A 19,744-nucleotide genomic window follows, 5' to 3' on the forward strand; every position below is an offset into this window, starting at 1 on the left:
AAAGAAGGACAAAAGTGTGGCCAAGGGATTTGGTTCATATTACATTTCTGGTTCTTTATGACAAAGGTTTTTCTTTCTTCGTTTCCCCTGCTCAGGGTCTAGCATGGGATGCGAAGTGGTAATCAGAAAGTGGATTCACATGAGCACATAGTGTAACTGCAGAACTCCTAGGCTATACCAGAAGGTGGACGGCTGGTGGGATGCCCAAGGCATGGATGGAGGATGAGTCCTGTTTCCAAGACTGTCAGCTCTTCTTTTCTGATTTTACTTTGAGAATTTATTTTGTAGGTGGGAGAAGCAGGGAAGAGGGAGAAACAGGGTAAGAAATTCCATTTCTCCAGACGCCCAATTCAGCTTTCCATACACATACAAGACTTTCTTCTTAAAATTTTACCCACCAGCATATGCACTGGATGTGGGAATTTCTGATTTTCCAAAGCTCAGACTCTAGATTGGTGATCTCAAACTTTTCTTTCCTGCAATGCAAGCTCAGGAAAATGCTATATTTTCCAATTCTGAAAGGGGTATCCCAGCAACTTATACCTGAATAAATACATCTTACCCACGGGGAATTCTTTCATGAGATACACACATTGTGTAAATAGCAGATATGAAATTCTACTACTTGCAAATAATCATGGAGGCTAGGGTAGGACAGACCAGAATTTATGGCCCTCTCCCAAACAGAATCTTGCTGTTAACATGCAGAGTAACTGTTTCCCAGTGACAAGACCTGAATAAACAAAGAGGGAAGGAACTAGCAAACACCTGAAAATATCCTCACAGCTCAGAGAGGACTTGCTGTTATTTAAAAATACATGGTGTTTGCATCCCAATGCATAGCCCACATCACCTGGAACCCTCCACCACCTTCCCAGGCCAGGACCTCCTCAAAAGTTATTAAAAACTCAGCCACGCTTACAAATTCTCCCCATCGCACTTTCTGGAAGACCCACCCTGGAAGTGGCACCCACCAATCCATGATGTCTCCCTTTCCCTTCTGAACACGGAGCAGTGACAGCAGCTCAGCATAACGAAAGAAAAGACTGTCAGCCAAAAACAGCTGAAATTCAGGCAGCTCGGCCCTAACCAGGAAGGGAGTTGAACTGAGTTTGACTTCAATACAAAGAGGAGACCCACCCTTGGTTTTTTCGCTTTACCAAGTGGAAACCACGAACATTCTTTTGAGGAGAAAAATTTCAAACTCCCTGTTTCCATCAAATATGGAGTCTGAAATTAAGCATTACAATTATGGAACAATTAAAACCCCAAGTCAGCCTAAAGGGCAGGCTGATAGCACTGGAAACACCCAAGTGAGGTATAAATACCTTTCCTTTCACAGTCATACCCTTCTCGTGGCAGGGAGGGAAGGGGAGGAAACCCATGTATTTTAGCTAATAATTGATACTGAAATTGAGGCAGGTCTTCTGGCCATCTGCCTAGTGCCAAGCATTACCCACAAAACTCTAGGTGATATATAATTAAGAGAGTACTAATACTAATTCTTCAAGAAGAAAAGCCTCTTTCCACACCACGGTGTGCACGACCTAAATACTGTGATCACATTTATTCCCCAGCATGCTCATTTGATTTTTCTTAGCTGTTAGTGAGAGCGACCAAGTTCCTCTCCTACTTCATCACTCTGCCCCGCACCTCCCCCCGCAGGCTCAAACATGGCAGAGAACAGGGAACCCAGATGACGCCCCATACCCTCTTTTAAAGCACAGGACATACAAGAATGATGGTGTTAAAAGCTTAAACAAAACAAAACAAAATTCTACTTTTCAAAGACAATGACGGCTGCGATAATGGCATTAGGGCATGAAGAAAGCATGTGACATTTGCAAGACATGTTAAGACACCAAGAAAGGGGGAGAAGTGAAAATCGGTTGGTTACCTCTCTCTGAATCCGGGGAAGGCATGAGGGAACAGAGCAGAAACAGCACGTTAGCATTCATATGGCATCCAGGAAATAAAACACCACCGTTTGTGTAGCAGCAACTCTGAGTGCTGACATCCCACCTCCTTTCCCAACTTTGCTGCAATTATAGCCTTTCTGTCTTTATTTTAGCTGAACTCTAGCCCACAGAAGTGTGTATTTTGAGTCACATTACGATGAAGCCAGGAGACACCAGCTGAATACCGAGGCAACATATCTACCGGGAGAGGTAATCAAGCTTAAAATAATCACAGTCAAATATGGGAGACTGTTTGCAGTAAACACTGACAGAGAACTTATCTTCATTTCCCCTCCGCCTGCTCTCAGTAAAAAACAGACAGAAGCAATGACATGGAAATCATCTTACCTGTTTTACTAACGATTCTTACACTCTATTAAAGAATGACAACACTGAAATCTATGTACTCTTTGCAGGTCAGATTTCACTTGAACATGCAGAAAGCACCTTGGTGAAGGGTGTAGAAATCCATCATGAGAGAGGTGGGGGGGGGGAGAGGGAAGAAGTGGGGAATGGGGAGAGGCTGGAAATGAAAACTCGAAGGTGAGGACACAGCAATGTACCAGGGAAGAGAAGGAGAATATGAGACAGAAGGGAGCGAAGAGAGCAACTGTGGGCTTGGGGCTACAGACTTTCAGTTTCTCCCCCAGAGCTGCCCTGAGCTGGTAACCCAATCTTTCACAGAAACCTGCTATTTTGGGCGCCAGAGTCCTGGAGCAGCCAGCAGCATGCTGCAAAGATGAGGGCTAAAATCATGGTGTGAAACACCATGTTCGCCCAGACAAAAGAACCACAGAGTCAGTAAGTGGAAAGGCAGAGCTATATGCCAGGATACACAACACTGACCACAACACATAAAGAAGAAAAAAATGACAATCCAAGTTGCAGAGACATGGACTCATATGAAAAACAAGAGTCTGAGCATATATTTAAATATATCATAGTAAAATATCTGAAGAACACAATATCAAAATTGTTAATTATGACAATCTGGAGGGAGAATTATGGAGGAATTTAATATATTTGAATTGTTTGAATATTTTACAATAATCACATATGACTTTTGCAATAAAAAATATAAAAATCTACCTTAATATTCAACAGTCACAATGCTTATTTGAATTATCCTGACCTGGCATTGAATTTTCATAAACTAGATTCCCATTTATACTCAAGTACATTTTGTTCCATTGATGAATATGTCCATTCTTGCTCCCACAGTCACTAATTCCTATAGTTTTATAAAATATTTTGCTATATGAGAGCATGACCCATCATTTTTATCTGAAATTACCTGACATATTATATTGGGATTCTGATAGGACTACTTTGAATGTTTTTATTAATTTGGGGAGAATGGGACCTCTAAAATATAGGATCATTTCACCCAGAAACATGGTATATCTCATTTATTTTGATTTTTTAAATGTGCTTTAGTAAAACGTATAGTTCTATTAATATAGAGCTTAATAATTCCTGATAGGCCATTCCTAGGTATTTTAGAGTTTTGCTTGCTACTATAATTGAAGGCTTGTTTTATGCCTTCATTAAAATTTTAATTATGAAAAAAAAAACTACTTTAATATCTGAGGAAAAACATTGGACAAGCATGCTCCAAGGCACGTGTAGCAACACTATAAAATTCCTTATCCCACGGTGGTTCTATGTTGGCCCTAACAGCAACGTGCAAGGTAAATACTACTGTTCTCATTGAGAGATGAGGAAACAAGTTCAGAGAGGTTGAGGAACTTGAACAACATCACACAGCTAGAACATGGTAGGACAGGATTTGAACCTTGGTTTAAACTACTCTCTGATTTTAGGCTTCTCAGAGCACACCTATGATGGATACCCCACACTTCTTCACAGTTTGGCACAATCTTTTAATGTTGTTTCCCAAACAGCTTAGAAGCCCCTATTTACGTCAAGGCCAAAAGGATTCGCCAAAGGACCTAGGTTTTAAATAAATGAGGAAACTTCTTCCCCTCCCCTTCCTTGGCCTGTGAACTTTTGTGGAGGGAGAAGAAGGCTGAAAACTCCCATAAAAAGCTCTTGAGACTGAGTAGGCAGAGAGTTATAGCTGTGTTCCTTTGGTTAAGTTATTTACCTTCTGATTGTTCATTCAACAAATATTTACTGGGCTCTCTTTATAAGCCAGGCACACTGTGCTACACAGGGAGCCCCTTGGAATCTGTTTACCTGTCAGTAAAATGGGAGGAGGACACCTTATCATAAGATTTAAATTAAATGAGTGATCATGGTGATGAATATATATCTATGTGATAATATTGTGAACCACGGATTGTACACTTTGGATGGACTGTAAAGGAGTGAAGATATGTCAATCAAAATATGGTAAATTAAAATGAAATTTAATGAGATGATGTGTGCAAATGGATCAATAAACTGTATCAATATAATTATCACCACTGAGTAATCTGATGGTTTAAAGCTTCAGCTGGGTTGTGCTGGACGGCATTTGAGATGAAATGTCTCAGCACACCTCTGCCTCACCAATGAAAGCCAGTGTGTGGAGGCCATTGAAATTATCAGCAAAGGATTCAAAGATTTGGATTCTGGTTCCAGTTAGAGTAAATAGCCCCATAACGTTAGTTATGCAAAACACTTAACCTCTCCTCCTCTCAGCTTTGTCACATAGGAACAGATGTTCTCTGGGGGCCTTCCTGTGCTCAGATTTTTATTAATAAAGGATTTAAGTGCTTTAACTCCTACTATAAACAAGAATGAGCAGGTGATATTTCTTTGACTAGCTTCTAATTCCTGTCAAAAGCTTTCAATTTTTTATTCTAAATAAAAAGCCTATGCTCAGTGTATGGTGAAAACTTTGCCTGATAACCTTAACTCTAGAGATCTGAGAACACAATCTGTTTCTCTGCCACATGATTATCGTACTTCTGGATATTTTAAATCAGACCCATTACTAATGACTCACTTAAAGGAAATAATACTGACATGGAGTCATTGTGTTTTTCTGAAGGTAGAACTCAGAAAACTGATACCACAAACTATTCACAAAGTTAATTCTTTTTGAGTGTCTAACAGGCATGATTTTATTTAAGTATCAAAGTGAAAACCAATCATAAAATACAGACCTCAGAGTGATCTCTGACATGTCATTCAAAAATCCAGAAAAATCATTGACAGTGGCAGCTGCTCCACCCATTTGGCACCTTGTAAATTTGCTGGAAAAAAATCATCAGCCCAAGCTGGGTTTCTGCTCAAGATAAGCCATTCTGAGAATGGAGAAGGCTAAATTTAGAGTTAGGCACAAGTTACTCCCTTCTTGCTGTAAAAGATGCCAGTGGGAAGAATTAAACACAAAGATTAATTCCACACCAGCTGCACCCAAGGCTGCCTTCTCAGTGGCTGTTTCTTGGGGGAAAAAAATGTGGGGGCAACTGGCAATGCCTTCATTAAAATAAGCCTGAAATAACAAAACTACTTGGTATGTTTAACTGGGCATCCAAACGAATGGGAAATTCCTGAAACAAGAAAGCACACTAGAGTGACAATGTCTGTTCTAGCTTTCTGGAAAACGGGACTCCATCTACCATTCCTCAACTCAGCCACTTATTTCTTAGGCAACTCACAACCATTTACTTTCCACAAAATGAGCATGCAAAGACTTGCCAGGGTACTTATTCTCTCCCATTTCTGCAGAAGTCTTTTCTGTGTGCTACTTTTTGATGTTTGTCTTTTACTGCAGAGGGTCTTTTGAGCCTTATTTCATTGTTGCTCCTTTTTTTTGTTAAATTATTATTATTTTTTTTTGAGTTGGTAATTTTTTTTTATTAATTAACGAAAAAAAGAAATTATCCCAACATTTAGAAATCATACCATTCTACATATGCAATCAGTAATTCTTAACATCATCAAATAGATGCATGATCATGTTAAATTATTTTTATCGACAAATCTTTACACACATACAGTCTATACATGGTGTACAATCAATGGCTTACAATATCATCACATAGTTGTGTGTGCATCACCATGGTCATTTTCAGAACATTTCCATCATTCCAGAAAAAGAAATAAAAAGAAAAAAAGAAAAAAGCCATACATCCCATACCCCTTACTCCTCCCTCTCATTGACTCCTACTATTTTAATCTATCCAATTTTTTACCCTTTATCCCCACCCCACAATTTCTTTTTTATCCTAGTTTTTTTTACTCATCTGTCCATACCCTGGATAAAAGGAGTATCAGACATAAGGTTTTCACAAGCACATGGCCACATAATTACTGCTATATAGCTATACAGTCATCTTCAAGAATCAAGGCTAATGGAACACAGTTCAATAGTTTCAAGTATTTTCCTCTAGCCATGTCAATATACCATAAATTAAAAAGTGATATCTATATAATACATAAAAATAACCTCCAGGATAACCTCTTGACTCCAAAATCTCTCAGCCACTGACACTTTATCTCATTTTCTCTCTTCCCCCTTTTGGTCGAGAAGACTTTTTCAGTCACATAATGCCAGGTCCTGGCTCATCCCCAGGAGCCCTGTTCCACGCTGTTAGGGAGATTTACACTCCTGGGAGTCATGTCCTACATTGGGGGGAGGGAGTGGCAGGGAGTTCCCCTGCCAAGGTGGCTTACAGAGAGAGTCCACATCTGAGCAACAAAAGAGGTTCTCTGGAATTGACTTTTAGGCATAATTACCAGTAGGTTTAGCTTCTCCTTTGCAGGAATACATTTCATAGGGGTGAACCCCAAGATCGAAGACTCAGCTGAATGATTTGGTTGCCCCTACTGCTTGTGAGAATATCAGGAATTCTCCAAATGCAGAAGCTAAACATTTCCTCCTTTCTCCCCAGTCCCCAAGGAGACTGCAAGTACTTCTTTATTCACTGCCCAGATTAGTCTGGGATTTGCTGTGGAATCACACTAACTTGGACAAACCAAGAAGACAGCATGCCCTATTCAAGATTTCATGTACGTACAGTGTTGAACTAAACTGACCATAAAGTTAAATTAGGTAATGCAAAATATAAATTTTGCACCAAATAAATATCTCTCTCTTTGGTCTCACACAGAAGTTGGAGTTTTATCTTTTGAGCCTTTTAAGCACTGGCCCAGATCAGCATTTTCTGCACGACAATGAAGTAAAAACTATAAAACCTTATATCATGAAATGTCTCACAGCAATTTCTGAACCTTATTATTTACCTTTTTTTCCAGCTTTGCATTTTTTTTGGTGGGGTGGGGTGGAGTGGAGGATTCTCTGCCATTTATTAGTGCTTGCCCTTAACCTCTTTAATTTCCTCAGCTGTAAAATGGGAATTATACCTAATTTACTTACCTCTTAAGAGTGTTATAAGGGTTAGTTCATCCATATAAAATTCTTAGAGTGATAACGGTGCACAGTATGGACTTGATAACTATGCAGGAGTGCATATGCAGAGATCTGCCAACAGGAAGTCTCCTAACCTGTTTTGGATCATGGAATCTTTTGGAACCTGATAAAAAGAACTCCACAAAAGAATGTGCAGAGATCTATAATTTCACACACAAGTTTTAGGAGGGAAGGTTCAGAAATTCCTGCAATCCATTCACAGATCCTTTTAGAATCTACACACTGCGGATAAAGGACTTCTGAACTGAATGCAAATTAACCATTGGTTTCTAGTGAGTTACGGAGAAATCAGCTCAGGGAGAGGTTCCCTCCTCCCGAAGACCAACCGGCTACAGAAACATGCGCCCGTCACCAAAGGTGTTTTACTTTCCAACGTAATTTTCCTTTGCTACCTCCCTGTCCCTGCTCACCAGCGCACACAGTGCACACAGAGGGAACGCAGAAGTGAGTGTTCCCAGCCACTCTAGGGATGTGTGAAGCTGAGGATTCAAAGAGGCTTAAGGTTATTGAAATTCAAGGCACACTCTTCTAAACAAAGGACTTTCTCATGCTTCTGAAGAGAAGACACAATAGTTATGCCTCAGCTTACTACAGAGGGAAAATAGCACCGTTAAAAGCAACTAGGAAATTAGTATTTTTTTAAATGTCCATCTTTAAAAGACATCAAGAATTAATAAGCTTCAGCTTTCATCTGTGCTGTATTACTGTAAAAAAAATGCTTCTCTGAATATTTGAGAAAGGAAAACACACACACCTTAGCTCTCAAGTGAGAAATAACTCATGCCATGCTATGGTTTTAGGGTATACAGTTTAGGCTATAATCAAATGAAAAAGGATTAAAATACATAAATTTGGCCTGATTTGTGAACCAATGGGCTAGCTTGCTTCCTGAAAGTAGACAGTAAAATAAAAATAGAGAATCTAATATCTGACACTCTGGAGGCTCTTACCTGACAAGGGATTTGTTAAAGAGTTTGTAGCAGAGTACAGAAGACAACAGCTCTCCATAGTGGTGAAGTGGTTCCCACACAGGAAGTGCGGCTCAGGGCACAAACCATTAGCAGGTGTAAATAAGGCATCTAGTTAAATCCACCAAGAGCCTGCGAGTAAATTCTCTTAAATTCCATGCACCTAGCCACCTGGAGGGTCTGTTCTGGGTAAGGCATATTCTTAAATCAAATTCTAAATTTTCAACGGGATTTGCACTTATCCCTGTATAGCCAATCTCCATTTTTATGTCTAGATGAAAAGTACTAGTGCAGCTAACACAAAAGATCATAACATTTGGCCTTCTTTTGAATTTTGGAAGCTTCTGTCTAGATACAAGCATTCCTGATATTCTGCAGACTCAATAATACGTAAACACAAGTAGACATCAACCCTAGGAAGACTAATTGATGGCAAGCTACGGAGCTACAAATGGAGCACAGGTTCAGGTCATCCAAGCCATCTCTTCCTCCTTGCCATGTGGTTTTGGGGCACCTGGCACCTGACTTTCCCTCCTTCCCTCCCGATTAATCAGCTCTCCTCTGGACCCCACCTCATGCTGGAGAGAGATGGCCTTGGCTCTCCCCTTCTCTATTCACCTCCACTGGACTTTTGGCTCCACCACTGCTGGATTTGACAATAATTAAGTGCTGTATTTTGGTGCAAATAAAATTACCAGGCAAAGGCTGATGGATTTTATATAGCAGCCCCTTACCCTGCTGCCTCCTCTGCTTACAACCGCACCCCCCACCCCAACTCCCTGCCTATATCTCTTTGCTGTCACTTCCTCCAGCCACACTGGGATCACCTGCTCAGAAATACAAGTCTGTTTCTGCCCTGGAAAACTGGCCTTACTGTTTTCTATGCCTGGACCTGGGTCCTCCAAAGACCCCTCCTGACCACCCAGTCACTGTCAATACTCACAGCTACATGTAAAACCACCCTCGCTTATTCATTAATTGTTTGCCCTTCCCTCTCCCCCAAAAGAAGGAAAATCCATGGGGGCAGGAAACTTTCCGCTTTGTTCACTCACCACTTTATCTTCATCAGCATCCAGGAGCGAATGCCAGGCATATAATAGGTTCTTGAATAAACATTTCTGAATGAATGAATAAAGAAATAAATAGGGCAAACAGAGGACTTTCCCCCTTATTCCTGATGAGAGTAGTAAGAACCTAAGGGTATGATTTGTCACCGATAACGGGGAGCTGGTTAGATTTTTCTCCTGTGTTTATTACTGATGGCACTTTAAAGATGACTTTAGTTCATACTCTGTTTTTATATCAGATGAAACAATGTTAATAAAACATATCTTTCATTGGAATGGGAAGGAGGCTAATTGTGAGATTATTAATCTCTTCTGCTATATCTGAAAGGAAAGCGAATCTATACTCTGATCATCTCCAGCAGACACCACAATAATGTTTCCAGAGCCCCTAACTAGATTTCTGCTTGGGGACATTTGTCTAAATGAAAAACGGCTCCTCAGCTCCTAAGGAAATCAATATATAAATTTCTCTTGTTATATTGATTTCTGTCAAGATTTACTGATGCCTCAGGTAAGTTTCTTTATACTTGTACTCTAAGAGAAATACACCTTTGCTTATCACTCAGCCCAAGGCAACACACTCCCATACACGCAGTCTGCACGGAAGGGCTGAGATGTGAGGCATCCACAAGGTTCCCCCACGTTTCCACCCCCAGGGGTGACTACAGGATCTTAGCAGGAGTTCATCTCTTGATCTGATTTGAAAGAACATACATTCTTTCTATTCATCAAGGTTACTTTTTATAGGTAGCTAGCCTCCTTGTTCTAGCATCTTTTTTTTCCCATTGAATATAAAAAAATCTTTAAAACAAATCCACAATCTCAGCACTGTAACATCCTATCCTTACTGCTTGAGTTTGCCACACTTTCATTGTTCATATTTCACAAACAGAATAAACATACCAACTTCAAGTAGAAGGTCGGGTGTGGGGTTGTTTGAACGATCAGCCTTTGCATGGTAAACACCCGTAACAGCTTAACTTTCTTGAGGAATTCTCTTTAGGGACTAGTTTTCAGGACACCACAAAGCTGACTACTTCGAAAACAGAAGGTGACTTGAGACTTCTTACTTCCAAAGACAAGGTCTCTATTTCAAATCTCATCACAGGTTCAATGCTGGTCCTCTGGATAAGGGGTCAGCAAGCTATGGCCCATGGGTCAAACCCAACCATTCGCCTGTTTCCTGTAATAAGGTTTCACTGGAAAACAGCCACACTCATTTGTTTACATATCGTCTCTCACACCCATTCGTTTACATATTGTCTATGGCTGCTTTCATGTTGAAATGGCAGAACTGAGTATGAGTACTTGTGACTCATAACTTATAAAGCCTAAAACATTTACAATCTGGCCTTTAAAGAAAATGTTTCTGATCCATGCTTTAGATGACAATTTCATTCAGGTGTACAACAATGTGGACTAACACTGAGATCAGGACCAGGCTAAATAATTTGCTGAGGGTACAATGTAATGTAAAAATGGGAGGCCCCTGTTAAAAAATTAGGAACTACAAGATGGTGACAGGAGAGCATGACACCAAGCATGGTCCTGTGCAGCTGACTGAGATGGTGGAATGAGCCTTGTTGCAGGTTACAAATTCAAAGCTCAGGGCCAGTTAGATGTTATTCCACCTAGACGTAGGAATAAGGACTTCTCCAATTTGCAAATTCTTTAGAGCCAAGAAATCCTTTGCTCAACTGAAACCTGACATGGATGCCCAACATGTGAAACAACATCACTTGGATCTTTGCTCCTAGCCTAGCCATTTTATTTCAAAAGGTCACTACCAGGCTACAACTCTTCTTAGAATGTTGGGGAGGGGGAAAGTGGTGGGAGGAAGAAAAAAAATTTTTAAAAAAAGATCCAGAACATACCAGAAGCTAAACAGATGCATGCTTTGACATGACAGAATAAGGCCAAATCAGTCCCAGTTGTCAACTGTGCTCTCTCTAGCTGCTTTTCTCTGTTATAATTATTTCAGCTGTCATAATTTATTCATTCCCAGACAGGCATACATGTTCTAGGGTAACAGTCCAGGCTTCCAGATCAGAAAGGCTGGCAGTCCCAGTGACTCCTGCCCTTTCCTATCTGTACAAAATATGAACTGCAGAAGGAATATTTTTTGCAAAATCAGACCAAAGTTGGTTTCAAAACCAACATTCCTCAACAAAGACATTATAAACCTTCAAGTTCATAATTTTAAAGGTAGACATGGGCAAAAAATTCCATCAAAAATTGAGTGTTTCATTTCTCTACCTTACAGATACAAAGAAATGACTTCTCTAGCTCACAAACAGCTTAGTGAATTTTCTACATTATGAAGAAGTTTATTATTTTTTATTTAAAATACATATGGAACATGTTTTATTTATGGAAGAATATCAATTGTTACAGGAACTACAGGGGATGCTGCATGTGAAATAAATAACTTTAAATGTAATTATCAATGGTTTCTTACAAAACTACAGAGCAAAGGTAGAGTAATTCCATACAGATTAAGCCTTAAATCTGTATTCTTTCATACTTGCATTCTTTCTTTATTTTTATGCCAGTCAAAGAAAATATTCATATGTCTGATAATCAGTTGAGAAGGAAAGTTAGGGTTCTGAACAGTGAAAATTTCTTGGAAAATCAGCCAGTGTACAACATTCCACTGGGCATGTCTTCTCCTCCACACTGCAGAACAAAATGAAGTCAGTCTCAACACAACATAAATTTAGAATGCGTTGCTCTACTGCTTAATAACTTTGTTCTTAATAGTCATTCCTATTAATGTTTATTTCCAACAGAAACAAACAACGAAAACCAAAAATCTATGTGTGGCCCTATATTATTCTTCTTCCTTCATTTTCTACAGTCGTTTCTGCCAGTTTAACCTCCAAACCATTTCCTCAATCCACCACTTCTCTCTATCTCCTCCACCACTACCATGACTTGCTAACTGGTCCCCAGCTTCCACTCCTGCTCCGACATCCATTCCCATTACAGCATTCACTGAGATCTTTTTTATGACGCATGTTAGATCATGGTACTCCCCTGGTTACCCTTTAAAGACTTCCCATGAAAACAAAAATAAAACCCAAACCCTTCAACCCTGACCAAAAAATCCTATGTGATGCTGTTCCCACCTACCTCTTTGACCCCCAGCACATTCCACCGTCCTCTTTGCTCCTGCCTGGCTCCTCTTGGATATCTGAACATGCTGCGTGCTCTTCATCTTCGGAGAGTCCTATCTGTTCCCCACATGGCTGGCATCTTCTCAGTTTTCAAGCCCAGATCTAATGTCACCACCTAGGATGGGGCTGCCTCTTGGTCCCATCCATGAGGGGTTGGACAAGATGAGGTAAGACTGTGAGACTGATAGTTTTAAAACAAAAGTAAGAATGCCACTATCGAGAATTCAGCTTCAGGCCCTCCTTGATCCCTCATCAGTGTTGCTTGGTGAGGTGTTCATGATCAAGATAGACAGGACCACACTTGGGGGTCATTAACCAAGAGTGGTGATAAAGATGAGCTGGTCACGAAGACCAACTCCAAGTGATTAGTAAAGAGAAGCTGCAGCCTTTGGGATACCACCTCTCAGGTTGGCAGTCCCAGAACACTTTTATGGCACTCCCCTCAAGTCCAATGGGAGGATCTGGGGCAGATGGACCCCCTGGTCTGACCAATACCCTCACTTTTGGATCGAGGCCATGTGGGCTCTCCCTGTTTGTTCCTAGAGCCTTGGGCTGGCCTCCAGGGCAGCAGCCGACAGCAAAGCCCTTTCACACTGCTTCCCAGTCATGCTTCAGTTCAGAGGAACTGAAACAGGCCCTATACCAGCTCCAAGAGGGCAGGAAGTACCCATCGTGTTTGCCACTTAATCATCAGTGCCAACACCTAGCACGTGGCAGGTGGTCAATAAAGACTTGTTAAGTTATTCCAATTGCTCAAAAGCTAGGACCTGCTGGAATGACAGAACTCACCAGCACATGGCAAAGGTCTGCACTCAGAGCCTCACTCTACTCTGAGCTAAGAACAACAGTGACTTCTTTGATGACAAATGTTTTGGTGCTTTGTGCAAAGTCTCTCTTCTCATCAAACTTTAATTCACATCCCATTTCAGACAACACAGCCACTGATAATTGTGTCAGATTCACAGATACCATTTACAAACACAGATTTAGGGTAGTTTTTCTAACAATACATTCTTCTTGAGAAAGGCCTCGAGAATAATTCCTTTCAGAAAGTAAATAACAAATAAAAATGGTAGCAAAGATCTGAACTTTGGGGAGAAAGCTTACAAATTGCTTTTGTGTTGGAGGAGGTACCAGCTACTCAATATACCTGTACTACGAAAACCAAAACAAGTACATTGTGAGGAAAGCAGAAAGAAAACACCATTCATGAAATAAGGCAAAGCCAGGCTTGCAGCTGCAGTTACCAAAAGAAAGAAACCGAGTACCAGGAATGCCTCTTCCTCCACCTTCTCCCACCCAAGGCAGTAATAAAGATTCACAGCTACACATTAATTAGGGAATTGATACACACGCCTGGTTACAATACCGGTACAGGAGAACTGATAATAGAAAACGCAGAGCCCATGATAATCCAATCAAGCATTTAAGCACCATTTAAATAAATTTCATTTATCCTAAACAAAACAAAACAAAAATCCTACTTCTTTTTCAATGCCAAGAGAACAGAAGGCACCTAAGTTGGAGGCTTTACTACATTTAGGTAATTTGAGACATTTTTCCACGTGAAAGAGCAATATTCTAAATCACGTAACTAAAATTATATGAAAATGTAAAAGTCTTTTTACCCCGAAGGATACTGCTTTTAATCCCAAAACTGGATTACCAAGATCCTGCAATATTTTTCACTCTTTTATAGACAATAAGACATAAACGTGGATTCGCAAGGGGCCATGTGAGATGAATGCACTTATTTACTCAATTGTATTGCACCGGTCACAATCGGAAAGGTCCAGGGCAGGCAGGGCATCAATGGCCCGCCACCGAACGGCTTTCCGCGCTGCCAAACTGGGATCAAAGGACCCCTTCCCAGGCCCCCACGTCCCCACTCCCCCGCCTCAGGCAACCCGCACTCTTCCCTCTACGAGGCGGCAGAAGGCCCCCTCCTCACCGCCGTGGCCGCCCACGACCTGGCATCTCGCTAAGCGCCGACTCCCAGGAAGGGAGGGCGCAGCCTTTGTCCCGCCGGGCTCCCGCCAGCTAAGCGCGGACTCACAGCCGGTTACCCCGGCACGCACCTGCAGACAAAGGCGCGCCACCCCCGCCCAAGTTCCTCACCTTAGTCTCCCGCTCCGCCGGCGCTGGGCGGGGACGTCGCCCGCGGCGCTGGCACCAGGCTGAGAGTTCCTGCACCAGCCGGCCCGGTAGCTGTCGCTTCCAAAAGCAGCGGCGCGTCTCTTTAGTCTCAAGTTGAAGCCAGCGGCGCCCGCCTCCCGGCGCCCGGCCTGCACGCTCCTCCCCCCGCCGCCGCCCATTGGCTGCCTGGAGGCGCGCGGGCAGCGGCCTAGCCCCGCCTCCACCTCGTTCCCGCCAGGTGCTCCAGCTGCGAGCAAACAGAGCCAACCCTGCTCCCCCGCCAGTATATCCTCCTTTCGGTGATAAATGTCCCTTTTTGCGCTCCCGGGACTTGAGAAGTTCATTCTAGTCTCATTTTTCTTGCAGACCTTTTTAGAAAGTTGATGCATTGGGGCTGTGTTTCTGGTTTTAAGTATGATTCTGTCTATTTTGTGTGGGTGTGGAGTGAGGGGTAGGGGAAGGAGGCGCAACCGACAGCCAGAAAGCTTTTGCCATTCCACGACAAAGCAGAAAGTATACTGTACTTTGATAAATTAGAATAACTGTATTTCAAGAGGTAGCAAATTTTGAACTGAGCTGAAAGTTATTTTTCACGGATTACCTGCCAGCTTCTACAAAGTACTTAAGCAGTAGTCCACCCCTGTAATCCCTTTTTCGATCTCACCTCTCTTAAGGTACCTTTCCTTTAAAGCCCACTTGAAGCCAAGATGACTTTTGCACCCTAACATCACCATCTCTAGCAGGGAGCCTCCTCCCTCCTATAAATGAAGGCAGAATACTGTTTAATTGGCTGAATGACACTGGCCAAAACAGTTTGAAAGGAAAACCTGGGGTCTCTTGCTTTATTATGCTGACTGTATTCTTACATACTGAAAGTACCTCCTCTCTACTTTTGGGCAACAGAACAAGCTATCTGAACAACTAACAAAATGAAAGAAGCAGGGGCATTAGCCAGGTTTTCAGCTATCTTCAGAGTCCCAACTCTCCTTTTGAGGGAAAAAAACAAAATATGAAATATACATGGAAAATCAAGGAAGTATGCAACTAGGAGGTTTGGGGGTCTAGTAAAACACATCAAAACTGTACTGGAAACTTTTTTTTTTTTTTTTTTTTTTTTTAGGTGCATGGTCTGGGAATCAAACCCAGGTCTCCCACAGGGAAGGTGAGCATTCTACCACTGAACCACCTGTGGAAACTCTTTTTAATGTTCATGTTTTTAAAAAGGATTAAACAGCCTGCCCCAGTCAAGATGGAAGAGTGAGAAGCTTCAGGCCTCCCTCACTCACATAAGCTATGAACCAGCAGGAACTGGCAGGAACAGCCTTCTCAAAGCTCCAGAAAACAGTTAAAGTACTGCAGAGTAACAGGGGGAGCACCAAAGCAAGGAAAAGTCTATTTAGAAGCAGTAGGATCTCATGGTGCCCGGGCTGGCCTACCACCCCCCCTCGCCAGTTCCCTGCCTGTGCTCCCTGTGCAGATCCTGGGCCCTGTTATGGAGGGACCTAGAATAGTGGAACATGTATGCTGGTCCAATCTGTCTAGTGGTGGCCTGAGGATCTCACTGTCCCAGAACTGGCCCTACCTTTAGAAGGCAGCCCACAGAACTCTCCTATAGAATGTTGGGGGAAAGCAGTCAAGTTGTGCTGCCTGGGGTAAGGGTTTGCTGGCTGTGGAACATAACAGCACAGTGCCTGGACCAGGAAGAAGCTGTTTTCTAGGAAACATTTCTCTCCAGGTAGAGGGTGGGAGTTGGGGGTGGGAGTTCTAGAGCCACACACCTAGGCAGAAAGTATCAGAGGCTCCCAACTTTGGCCTTGAGCTATTCTCTAAACTTTTTATATGGACAAGCCCTGTGAATGTGACTACATAGGTCAATCAATCTGCAAAGACTGGGAAAAAAGTTTTCTTTTTTTCCTTATTCTTTTTTTGTTGATGTTAGCTCCTGGCTTTCAAGAAAGCTTTGACATGATACCAGCTGGAGTTTAAGACAGACATTACAGAGTCTAAATTCTAATGATAACACATTAAAATAACAAAATTTCCAGGTTTCAACAAAAGTTACAAAACACACAAAGAAACAGGAAGTGATGGCCCAGGTGAAGGAGAAGACTAAAACATTAGAAACCATCAATGAGGAGGATCAGACCTGGGACATTCCAGACAAAACTTTGAAAAATGGTCCTAAATATGTCCCAAGAGCTAAAGAAAAACATGACAAAGAACTAAAGAAAAATGAAAGATGAACATAAACAGAATATCAATAGAAAGAAAGAAATATGAAAAGGAAACACATAGAGCTGAAGACCACAGTAACAGAAATTAAAAATTCCCTTAAGGGATTCAACAGCAGACTGCACTGGCAGAAGAATTAGTGAACTTGTAGATAAGACAACTGGAAATCATTCAGTCAGAGAAGAAGAAATAAGAATGAAGAAAAGTGAACACAGCCTGAGAGACCAGTGGGACACCATCAGGCTTATCAATATGGGAATTGTGGGATTCCCTGAAAGAGAAGAGAGAAAGGAGCAGAGAATATTCAAAGAAATAAAGGCTAAAAAACTGCTAAATACATTCAAGATGCTCCACCCATTTGGGTGGGTCTTGAGAAGTTTCTGGAGTCTTATAAAAGAGGAAACATTTTGGAGAGTGAAGGAGATTCAGAGAGAGCAGAGCAGAATGACATAGCCATGAGAAGCAGAGTCCACCAGCCAGCAACCTTTGGAGATGAAGAAGGAAAATGTCTCCTGGGGAGCTTCATGAAGCAGGAAGCCAGGAGAGAAAGCTAGCAGATGACAAAAAAAAAAAAAAAAAAAAGAATTCCAGTGAACTGAGACTCACCTTGAATGGGCAGGGCCACAATGCCACAGAAATAATCTAATTAAAAAAAAATCACACCTGTAATTGGGTAGGTCACATCTCCAAAGAAACAGCCTAATCAAACATCCCACCTTACAATAGGCTTGCTTCCCCAAGATTGGATTAAGATTAAAAGGACATGTCTTTTCTGGGGTACATAGTTTCAAATCAGTATAAACACCAATTCACTTGTTTAACATTTACTAAACTCCTTTTAGTGCCAGGATCTGTGCTCACAATTTTATATTAGGTTTTTCTGTTTAACAGTCATCTTTTGGGAGGGGTATGATTTCAATTGTTGTGTATCTTAATATATGACCAATAATTCCTCAGTTATTTAGAAGAGTTATTTGAATGAACTGCTCTGGTAACAGCAACTGCCCAGAACACAGCCCAGACTGGAAGGAGTGGTGGGATGGTCGTAGTGGTGGGTGGTGTGGAGGTGGTGGGGAAGGCGGGGTTCAGCCTCCAGAACAAACATCACTAAAACCAGAGACCTGAACTGATTTCACAGGATTACACCTATTGCTCACTCAGAGGCTGCCTCTCTTTCCTTGGACATAATTCTAGTGAGTTCAGTTATCTGATTCTCTTACTATATAGCAGGGTGGAAGTATGCATGAGATGGGGCTGGCAGATACCTATTTGTGACAGCACATGTGATAAATGAGGGTCTGCTAGTAGATACATCATGCTTGACACCTCTCTCCATCCTCCTTCTCCCTCCTCATCTATCCCTCAACAAGTCCTGCTAACTCTACCACCTAAAGCACTCGCCAACTCCATTGCCATCACCCAGCTTCTCCCATTGCAGTGGTTCCAGTATCTCCTAAATTTCTCTGCTTCCACTGCTGTTCCCCAACCAACCTTTCTCACAGTAGCCATACTATGTGTCCCTTTAAACACAAATCCCGAATCTGATCTCATTGCTCTGAACTCCTGCTTTAAAATCTTTGTTAAAAAAAGCCCAACCAAAGGTTGGGCTACACCTTAATTGAAGTAAACACATCAAAAGGTCCTATTTACAGTGGGTTCCCACCCACAGGAATGGATTAAGATTAAGAACTTGCTTTTCTGGGAGATGTAATTCCAAGCCATCACAGTTTGTATATTAATAGTTTTTTAAAAATGTGGGGCTGTTTTAAGAGACAGAGATCTAGTGAACATTCCTCAGTTTGGCTGCCCAGGTTCTAGTCCCCTCCCTACTGAAAAACATTTTTAATCTTATGAGAGGGAAGTGGGGCCTACTGCCCAGTAGAAAAATTGGGAAAAAACGAAGCCTGACAATGGCTTTCCAGTGCTCCAAAGATCAAGTCCACAATCATTTTCTGGGTCTATGCGGACACCTGGGATCTGGTCCCCTCTTTTTTTCTAGCCTTCTCTGTAGTCGCATTCTCTCCTCTTTCTGCTCCAGATGCATCAATTTTCTTCCAGTTCCTGGAAGAGGCCCAGCTACTTCCCACCTCAGAGCCTTTGCACTGCTTCCTCCTGAAATGCTATTTTCTGCACTGGTCACCTGGTTAATTCTTCTCATTCTTTGCATCTCAGTCCAAACATCACTTTCTTGGGAAAATCTTTCTAACTGGTAGCATCCCCCCTCAAAGCATCTCTAATGTTACCTTCAGAGCCTTTGACACAGTCTGGCAACATATACTTGGATAACCACTGATGTCTCCTCTACTTAATGATGAGTTTCATATGCATGCAATCCAGTCTGATTTGGCTCCTCATTGTATTTTCAACACCAAACACATTTCCTGGCATATAAGAAGTGCTTAATAATTAGTAATTATTAAATTTGATAAATCCATGATTTTTCTATAGGTATTTTTAATGAGCATGTTTTACCATGTTATGCCTTTACAATTTTAAAACTAAATTTCCATTCTGCAAACTCTTACTTATGAGTCAAGATCCACATCAAATGTTGCCTCTTCCATGAAGCCTTTCCCCAGCGTCTGTCATTCTTGCCTTTGTGTTCTCTGGCTCACTGCTCTACTTTAGCAGCAGTCACTAGTACTGCAATACAACTGCTTTTGTGACCCATGTTAGATCAACTCCATACCCTGACATCAAATCTGGTGCCTGCACACAGCAGGTGTGCAAAAGGTATATGCAGAATGAAGACAATTTTTTTTTAAAAAAGGTTTGGTTCTATAGAAAGACAGATTCATTTATCTGTGAAATTCTGGTTTGT

At 41.6% G+C, this 19,744-nt stretch overlaps 1 protein-coding gene across 19 annotated transcripts in view; it reads right to left on the bottom strand.

Moving 5' to 3' along the window:
* The window catches only part of APBB2 (amyloid beta precursor protein binding family B member 2), a 452,510-nt gene that overhangs the window by 25,020 nt on the left and 407,746 nt on the right, over positions 1-19,744 (bottom strand). The window contains exon 1 of one of the 19 annotated variants that reach the window (XM_077136719.1): positions 14,674-14,799. The exons of 17 other annotated variants lie outside the window; for them this stretch is intronic. The gene's annotated coding sequence lies outside the window, so the exon portion shown is untranslated. Of the gene's footprint in view, positions 1-1,897; positions 2,350-14,673; positions 14,800-19,744 lie in introns of those variants that run through there. One more of the 19 variants, XM_077136718.1, reaches the window with a different exon arrangement.

Source organism: Tamandua tetradactyla, chromosome 19, assembly GCF_023851605.1.
Source record: "Tamandua tetradactyla isolate mTamTet1 chromosome 19, mTamTet1.pri, whole genome shotgun sequence".
Classification (NCBI taxonomy): domain Eukaryota; kingdom Metazoa; phylum Chordata; class Mammalia; order Pilosa; family Myrmecophagidae; genus Tamandua; species Tamandua tetradactyla.